Source organism: Trachypithecus francoisi, unplaced genomic scaffold, assembly GCF_009764315.1.
Source record: "Trachypithecus francoisi isolate TF-2019V2 unplaced genomic scaffold, Tfra_2.0 Lachesis_group10, whole genome shotgun sequence".
Lineage (NCBI taxonomy): Eukaryota > Metazoa > Chordata > Mammalia > Primates > Cercopithecidae > Trachypithecus > Trachypithecus francoisi.
The window spans coordinates 58,304,029-58,311,814 of NW_022681455.1; the positions used below are offsets into that span (position 1 = coordinate 58,304,029).

The 7,786-nt window shown below is 36.1% G+C and overlaps 1 long non-coding RNA gene across 1 annotated transcript; it reads right to left on the bottom strand.

The window, feature by feature from the left end:
* Positions 1–234: 234 nt before the first annotated feature.
* LOC117088719 lies at positions 235–5,557 on the bottom strand. Its single transcript, XR_004439289.1, has 3 exons — positions 5,474–5,557; positions 3,605–3,732; positions 235–595 (listed from the first exon to the last, which is right to left on the bottom strand). It is a non-coding gene; the product is annotated as an uncharacterized LOC117088719 (long non-coding RNA).
* Positions 5,558–7,786: the final 2,229 nt, after the last annotated feature.

Consider the following 7,786-nt stretch of genomic DNA (forward strand, 5'->3'; position numbering starts at 1 on the left):
ATTAGTATTTGCTTCTCTATTCATTAAACACACTTCCTCTTCAAACAACCATAGCCCATGCTTCTGAAGTAGACAGCTCTGTTTTGCCATGCTGTCATGAAACAAGATAAAGACCACTTTGGCCTCATTAGACAATAAAATTGAACTGATTGACAAAACTGAATAAAGAATAGATTTAAGCACAGTGCTAATGAGGCCATGATCACAAATTTTACACAGGACCACTGATTTTATTTTATCTTATGGCCACAGGATGTTCCCCAACACTCAAAGTGTTTCCTCTTGGGCGTAAAAAAAGCCTGCATAATGAGCAGGAACAGGCAACCACAAATCCATCACATCTGCTGGAAACATGCCCAGTTATTGGCCATCTTCGTCTACAAGAAACAATGCAAATTCAAAGGGTACTAGCAGATAAAGTGAAGTCAGCTCTAAAGTCTTTCACTGTGAGTAAGAACCAAGTACAACTTGTCTGTGAGTCAGTCCAGGCACAGTTCCTCTGTATCATCTGACTCGGAGTGTCATGCATCAGTCAGCAGCATTGACTTCACTTGGGAGTCGGTTAGAAATGCAGAATCTAAATTCCTTTCCAGACCTACTGAAACATAATCTGAATTTGGCAAGATTCCCTGGTTGGTATGTTTGCATATTCAAGTTCGAGAAGCATTGGGTTAGACCCCAAAATTTGTAGCATCAACTCTTACATCTATTATAACAACTGTAGGATTGTTGTATTGTTATGCATAAGAGTAAATAAATATCTTCCTGGAACATCAGTCAACATTCTTCACTTGATGAGTATGATAGCATCTCATGAAATTTTAATAAAATTAAAAACAGTTGACTACTTTTTCTCGAGATGGCATCTTGCTGTGTTGCCCAGGCTTACCTACAACTCCTGTGTTCAAGGGATCCTCCTGCCTTAGCCTCCCAAGGAGCTGGGATTAAAAATGGATGATTATTTTTAAAATTCAATATCCTGTTTCTATTAGCCCTGCTTTCTCTTGCACTGTGTATACACGCTCCAGTTGTTATCTGTGCACCTGCCTTCCCTTAGCTTTATATTGAAGCAAGAGAATTTTTAAATCTCAATTATGTTTTCCCCTAATACCACAAGACTTAAGAAAACAATTGTCAAATGGCTTACCTTAATCCATTACATAATTCCTTTAAATATCTAGATAGACTGTGGAGCCATTCCACTGATAACTATATTTTACTTAATACACTTAGTTATCTGGTGTATCTTCTGTGTGATCTCTCTTTATTGGAGAGGCTCCAATCACTTCCCTTTTTATTCATTTGTACTAGTTCTCTTATTAAAGATTATTTTAAGAAGGCAGCACTGTATCTCAATGTTTTATTTTCTAATCAAATAGGACTATCTATTGTACTTTCGAAGACTATTTCCCAGGATACACATATTTTTTTTTATTTCCCAGAATGTTTGTGGGAAAAAAATCCCCTTATACGATGATATTAACACATTGTTTTCTTGGGATAGCAAGGACACAATGTCTGAACGTTAACCCAAATTTGTCATCAGATTAAGCTATGATGCAAAGAGAGCAAATCTCTGTTTTAATAGTCTTCTATGTGTTAGTTCATGTTCTATCATAGCAAGCTCTGAAAACATCATTGATGTCTTCTCTCATATCACTGGTTAATAGGCATGTTTAGCTGATGACTCACCTCCACAGCATAATATCTGTCAGTGCTGTCATTTAGCCTAGACCTCTGTCTAGAGCTCACCCCCTTTTAGTGTTTTAATTTTTTTACATTTTTACATATAACAATCAGTTACATGTGTTTTTGTCTCCTGTTCTCTCCTGCCCTCCATCCTCTGTCTCTCACTACTTGTTTTTGTTCTGTTTTTGGATAAATATTTTTATACCACAGGGACTTAAAGGTTTGGAGGAATCAGCTAAAACAGGAGTCCCCAACCCCTGGAAAACAAACTGGTACTGGTCCATGGCCTGTTAGGAACTGGGCCACACAGCAGGAGGTGAGTGGCAGGTGAGTGAGTGGAGCTTCATCTGTATTTACAGCCACTCACCATCACTTGCTTCACTACCTGAGATCTGCCTCCTGTCAGATCAGCGGTGGCGTTAGATTCTCATAGGAGCATGGACCCTACCGTGAACTGCACATGCAAGGGAACTAGGTTGTGCTCTCCTTATAAGAATCTAATGCCTGATGATCTGTCACTGTCTCCCATTACCCCAAAATGAGACCATCTAGTTGCAGGAAAACAAGCTTAGGGCTCCCACTGATTCTGAATTATGGTGTGTTTTATCATTATTTCATTATAGATTACAATGTAATAACAATAGAAATAAAGTGCACAATAAATGTAATGTGCTTGAATCACTCCAAAACCATGCCCCAACCTCAGTCTGTGGAAAAATTTTCTTTTACAAAACTGGTCCCTGGTGCGAAAAAGGTTGGGGACCACTGAGCTAGATGAAAAGGTGGGGAAATGGCATTTCAGGAAAGGAGTTACCAATGATCTTATTGTCAATTCTTAGTTCTAATTTTACTAAATCTCTCAGCAGCATTTAATAAATCTCATAATTTTCCTCTTCCTGAAACATCTTTTTCTCTTGAATCTTATGACAGTCTGTCTTGGGACTCTTCCTTCCTCACTCATTGCTTCTCCTGGCACCATAAGAAATTCCTCCTCACCTCCCTTACCTCGATATTTGGGATGCCCTAACGACAGTCCTCTGGCTTATTCTCTTCTCTGTAAGCGTTTACTCTCTAAGTGATCTCATCTAGCTGCATTCTTTGAACACCATCTACATGCAAAAGACTCTCAATATTGTGTTTCAGGCCTCATTACTCCTCCGACTCTAAGCTCATATATTCAATTGTCAATTCAATGACTCCACTTTCATATCTGATAGCTATCTCAAAATTAATATATCCAAAAGAAAACTTTTTTTTGGCCCTAAACACAAACATACCTGCTACTGTCCCAGTGTTCACTACCTCAGGAAGTAGAATTCTAGGCTTCCAGAAATCTTGGAGACATCCTGACTGTTCTTGATAAAACCCACATCTAATCCATTAACAAATCTTGTAGAACTACCCTTGAAATATATCAAGAAAGCTCATTGCTTCTCCCACTTAACAGCTACCACTCCTGCTGAAGCTACCATCATTTCCTGCTGGGTTTATTGCAAAAGCTTTTTAAATGTTCACACTTCTTCTAGCTTGACTTCCTGAATTCTAGTCTCAACATGTCAGAGTTTTCCTTTTATAGCACAAGTCAGACCTTGTTATTTCTCTTTCCTATCTCATACAGGGTAAATCCAAAGTTCTTATGGTAGTCTAAAAATCTTTCTCCAGTAAGGTCTCTACTAACTCTGCAACTTCATACTTTATTACTATCTGCCTCCCTCAATCCGAACCAGCCCTGTTGCCTCCTTGCTCTTACTTGAACATGCCAGTCACTCTCTAGCTTCAGTACCTACCTTGCTGTTTATGCCTGAGTGCTGTCAGCTACCCCCTCACTATATTAAAATCTCTGTTCAAATAGCATCTTTTTAGAGAGGATGAATTTGACCAACCCCTCCCCTAAAATCCCTTTGTATCCTCTTACCCTGATATGTTTTCCTTCTTGGCCTTCATAATTACAGATATATTATGTCTCTGTTGATTGTTCATCTTCCCAATAGAATGCAAGAACTGAAGCTTTGTGTTTCTTGTTCATTTCTGTATCTCTGGTGCCTAGAATTTTAGGTATTCAATAAATGTATGTATTGAAAGAAAAATTGAATAAATGTGGAAAGTAAAGTACATGCAAAAATTATTTCTAAGGGACATTCATAGAGTATGAGGTATATGAGTAGTGTACCGAGATTTTTATGACAAGTGGCATAAATCTGGTATGTGGTCCTGGAGTTTCTCCAAAATTTCAATGTTGTAATTGTATATTTAAAATGTATAGATAATGACATTCAAATATGGGTTAAAACAACTTTAGAAATCATTGATTATATAAACATTTGTTAAGCTTCTACTTTGGGCCAAACACTAATGTTTAGCGCTATCACTACAAACAGGGAACCTGACATCACTGAACAATTTTGGGGGAAGTGAAGGCCTAAAACTATATAAGATATTGTAAAGACTCTATATATTTAGCTTCAGTATGTAATTCTCTTCCTGTGTTTAAGTCTTACTCTGGTTTATCTCTATAGGCAATGAGAGATGAATAACCCCAGTGTGGTACACAGGTCAAAGCTGGAGGCAAGGCTGGAGTTTTTTTACAAAGAAGCATTACCTCTGGCCTGGGAATAAAATCTCTGTAACATTTTTAGAGTGAAAGACATTACTCTGAAGTTTAACAGCACTTGCTATCAGTATCATTTGTTTAACAATACAATAGACCCTATACCACTGTTGTCTTTTTGTATGTCTGTGTCACATCCCATTTGAAGGCTGCTGTCAAGCATGGTAACTGTATAACCTAACATTCACTATATATTTGTTCCCTGATTGGATTAAGGACTCAGCAAAATAAGGCAATATGTTAGTAGAGCCATAAACAACATCCTGGATTAATAATCATGATCAGGCATAAAATTTCCTCCTATTCTTTTGAGTTTCTCATAATCTTCTCTCTCCCATGGGAGTAAAAATCTTTATAGATTTCAAAAGTCATAAGAATACTGAACTAGAATACTTAAAATTTTTTCAATCTAAGTATTAAAATAAGCCAAGAACACACATCTGTCAAAATGACAGGTTGGATATGGACTTCAAATAATACTGTGTTCTCATATATACTTTTTCTAAGATCATCCTCCCAATGTAGACTTTCCGTGAACCAAAGTCTGGGATGCAAAGTAGCTCATTCATATTTTAATTCAGGCAAAGAGAATATGAGCTTAATCTAAAACTTAACATATAGTTGTGCTATGAATTTATAAGAGCAGCTCCATAATTTATAGGTTGATGGGACATATTTTCAAAACAACCTGGTATGACTAATGAAACAGTGTGTCACAGTTCAGCAACTGAATAGGTAATGTAGCTACAGGGCTTAATTTCTAAATCACTGAACTCATCATGCATAGACAGGAGAGACTACATCCCTCTGCGATAAAAATAAAGATGAAGGAGTGTGTGACATGAGCAGCAATGGCATTAAGATTGAATAGCATACAAATACCCATTTACGTTTTTAAGTTTAGAAAAGGACACAAGAAACCATATATACATTTTCATAATTGGCAAATATTATCGAGGACAGCTTCCTCAATTCAAATAAAAATAATGATGATGATGACGACGATGATGATGATAATGATGATGATGCCTGTCATTGTTCATTTCCTGCATACCAGGCACTATTAAGAGCATTAACATAATTACACTATGATACTCAAAAATGAAGAACAAGGTAATACTAGTCTCTAGCTCCATTTAGAAATGAAGGAACTTCCCTGCTTTTCATCCAGCTGACCTTCAGTTTCACAGTTCCTTCTCCACTCATACATACTCAGGTTTTTATCCTTGGCCTTACTCCTGTAAGATCTATAACTTTTTTCTAACCTTAGAAAATTTTCTGAATCCTGGATCTAGTTCTTACTTTTTCCCTTATCTCCTAGCAACCTTTATTGCCTCCCAAGCCCTATTATGACAGTAAATATATCATCCTTTAAGATCTACCATTAGCTTAATCTTGCAACAAAGAATTCTCAAGCTAATGCCAATTTGAAGAATGGTAATTTATTAGTTTAAAATGAGGAGATATATAAATTAAGAAGTCTTTCCCAGTTATGATGCATATCACAACACATAAAGTATAACATATATTCTCTGCTTTCAAAGCTATCCCAGTTCCTCAGGCCAGAATCTATATAAACAATATACAGATCTATCAAGCAAACACTGAAGAGCACAGAATAGATAAATAAATCTTATACTTCATTTGTGGTCCCATTTAGGTCATATGTAGAAAGATTAATGAATAAATAATTTTAAAATCTGTCATTATGTAAATCAAATAATTTAACCTCTTTTCAAAGAAGCTCTAGAATGCCTTCTATCGAGAATATCAATCTAGTACTATTTCAAGCTTCCTGCATTTGTGTTGGTCAGCATCTCAGGATGCTAGTGAGAGAACACACACACCATATTCCCTGAGCACATACTTTAGAATCCTATGCTATAACGGGCAGCTAGAACTAGCTATTTAATCAATGAGACAAAAAGTGTTTCTTTAAAAGTATCTCCTCTCATTTACACACAGAAAATAACTGTTCATTCCAGGGATGATCTTAAAAAAAAGCCCCCTTTTCCAGAGTGTTAGTGTTTGATTAGAAGGAAACTATGTATTCTTATATAAGGGAGCAATAAGTCTTAAACTAGTTTTTTATTCATAGTGATTTCAGTTAAATTATTTTGTCCCAAGTCTTCAAAGGGAGGTCTTCATGGTCAAGGCAACAGAAACAGAGGCTCAGAAAGAAGTCACTATATCTAGAGAAAACAATGCAAAAGATGCATACATCACAAGATGCTCAGAATAGGAAGAAGAATAAAATAAAGGTATTGAGTCAAAAAATAGCCATAACAGATGTCTGTTTTCCATAACCAATTAACAGTTTTATAAGCCAGTGGAGAGGTTAAAAGACTCATAGTAATAGGCTGTTTGCAATAAATTCAGCCTTAAATGATAGAAGATGAAAAGGAAAATTGAATAGTCTGTCTTTCAAATCTTATGGCCATAATTAAAAGTGTATTGTTGTAATGACATTAAAATAAAGTGTGCTAGACTTACAGGACTTCAAAGAGTTCTTCTAGATAAAATAGTAATGACAGTAAAATCACATGTCAGGCACTGTGCTTGACTCTTTCCATTTATCATCTCCTAACAATGGACACAAAGACTAAGGTGGCATTTTAATGCTCATTCCAGAGATAAGGAAACAGAGACTTGCTGAGGTTCGGTAATTTGCCTTTAGTCACAAACTTGACCAACCTTATCTGACTCCTGAGATTTGACCCATAAATATATAGTATTCTATCTCAACATAGGTTTAGAAATAGTTTATGGCAATGTATAAGGATTTTTAAAGGGTACTTAGAATTCCTTCGCTTGTAGTGTTCATACTGAACATTTCTGGGACTGTCACACGTTTGATCACTTGTTCAAATATGTGGTATTTTGTGAACAATATAAACAAGAGTCAATATTAATTAGGTGGTTACTATGTGCTTGGTATCCTTCTAAGAACTTTGTGTGGATGAGTCATTTAAGCTTTATACAACTCTATAAGGTGGGGACTATTATTATCATTCTTTTGTTACAGATGGGGAAGGAAATCACAGCATAGTGAAATTAAGAAAATTGGCCAGGATTACACAACTAGTGTAAAGAGTCTGGTTCCAACATTCACGTTTTTGACAACCATGCTATGAAGGATGCTTTCATGTAGACCTAGCTATATTTTAAGTTTGGTATAAAATATATTCTTTATTTGATGATCATAATATGTTATTTACCAGATTATTTAATCAAGGGGAAAACGGAGATTTGAGAAAAATGCTGTTATAAACAAGATTCTACATATTCCAATTTCTCTAGAATTTGGCTAATGTACACACTTATCTTCAAAACTCAGTTTTCACCAGACTTCTTGCTTTTGGTCAAAAAGATCTACTTCAAAACTTGGAAAAAGCGGTGTGTTCCTATAGTCTCAGTTACTTGGGTGGCTGAGGCAGGAGAATCCTCGAACCCAGGAGTTTGAGTTCAGCCTGGGCAACATAATGAGAC